This window comes from Monopterus albus, unplaced genomic scaffold (assembly GCF_001952655.1).
Source record: "Monopterus albus unplaced genomic scaffold, M_albus_1.0 scaffold320.1, whole genome shotgun sequence".
In the NCBI taxonomy this organism is placed as follows: domain Eukaryota; kingdom Metazoa; phylum Chordata; class Actinopteri; order Synbranchiformes; family Synbranchidae; genus Monopterus; species Monopterus albus.
In genome coordinates, this window is record NW_018128200.1 from 519,478 (window position 1) to 521,331 (window position 1,854).

Here is a 1,854-nt window from a genome sequence, read left to right on the forward strand (position 1 = left end):
CTTCATGTTTTGACTACTGCTATGACCAGCTGCAAAGCTGGTAACAGAGACGTCTCGGTTGACGTTTCTGTGTAGTATGGGGCTAGCCCAACCGAGGGGATATAATGTATAGGCCTGCTTGGTTCAAGGTCTTTCATCTTACATCTGCCTGCGAGCAGTTTGGAGGTGCAAGATACCTGAGCATGTAATGTTAATTTTACCTGTGATCCTTTGAATAAATCAGCACTGTTTTGAAGTTACTTGGACTGTCTCGTCTCTCAGAGTTAGCAATGGTAAGAAGAACCAAAGTCCTTCACTGGAAAGGATCTGGACTTCACTGTTCTCAAAAGAATGCCCTTTGTCCTTCAGGTAGAGGTGGACTGGTGACTCTGGTCCTGTGTTGGGCCATGCGTTTGTGCAGTGGCTGTTTAGTTTCCCCAACATACAGGTCATTACACTCTGACTACATTGAATTGCATACACCACATCAGATACCAGACCCCAACGACTCAGTCATTAGAGGACATTGTTGTGCACCATGGGACTGGAATCCCAACGACTCAGTCGTTAGGGGACACTGTTGGCCATCGAAGGACTGACACACCATCCAGTGGGAAAAATACCTCCTGCTCACCACCAGTCGGACAGAACTGATGAAGCTTCTTGGATGAGAGGTGAAACGTCTTCTACCTAAAACTACTTCCAGATGCTTTCTTCTAAGTTTTTTTTTTTCAGCATGAAATGATGAATGGAGGTTTAATTGGTATCTCAACCAGCACCACCTTGTGCCTTAAAACACACTTAGTTCTCTGTGGTTTGTGCTCTAGTTAACAATACCCAATTAAATGTGCCAAAAGTTTGGTGAGCCTTCCTGTCGAAGCCTAGTAATCCAGTTTAATGTTGTGACCCATCACTGGGCCATGCAGTGGGTACTAGGCTGTGCTGTCATAAACCTGCTCAGCCCCATGGAAGTCAATGCCATTCTGTAGCCCTAACCTACAGTGCCATTAACCTGACTGTTAGGTTATTTTTTAGTTAAATAGATATTCAGAGATTTGTTGTCTATGAATGTTTAGTGCAGACAGGGTGACTAGCTTAGGCTGTTAACTATTCAGCCTGCAGTGCAGACTGCAGGCACGTCAAGGTTACAGGAAAACTGCTGTTAGTGTCAACTGTAATGCTAGTCTTAATATTTGTCTTAATGTGTAAGGTTATGTCCAATTGTTTTAGATACACACCACGAAAACAACAGTCACGCACCTTGACTTTTCCTCATGTTTTGGCTAAACGTTATAGCAGCTGCAAGGCTTGCTTATCGGGTGACGTCACGGTTCGACAGCCCAGAAAGGATTAATATTGTATAGCAATGCTTGGTTCGGGGTCTTTCTGCTTCCGGGCTGCTTTTGGCAGGCTGGGGGTTGGAAGATCTCTGGACTGGAAGTGTGAATTCTTGCCTGTGACTCTTTGAATAAACCAGCACGGTTATATTTTTTATATACTCAAGTGGTCTGAGTCGTCCCTCTGAGTTCCTGGTTTGAAAGAACCGGATGAGGCTTTATAATGGAACAGAAGCCTTTCACTGACCTAACATGCTTTAAATTCCTAGCTATCCTAGCTAACCAGAGTCAGATTCCCTGTTTGTTCAACATACTTAGCCAATACAGCTGATTATGATCATCCCTGCTTATCCAGCTCCTGGTCCTATTAGTAGAGTAGTTACCAGTTATATCAGAAAAACTAGTGCACATTTAAACTGCTCTTGAAACCTATTCTCAAGCAATGACCAAATACTTGGTGACATCCTTATACAATATTTGCTATGGCTAAATGGCACACATTTGAACCAAACACAGTTCAGCAACCATGTGCTTTCTA

General features: G+C 43.5%; 1 protein-coding gene across 4 annotated transcripts in view; it reads right to left on the reverse strand.

The window, feature by feature from the left end:
• The window catches only part of thada (THADA armadillo repeat containing), a 216,528-nt gene that overhangs the window by 154,003 nt on the left and 60,671 nt on the right, over positions 1–1,854 (reverse strand). The gene's annotated exons all lie outside the window — the stretch shown is intronic.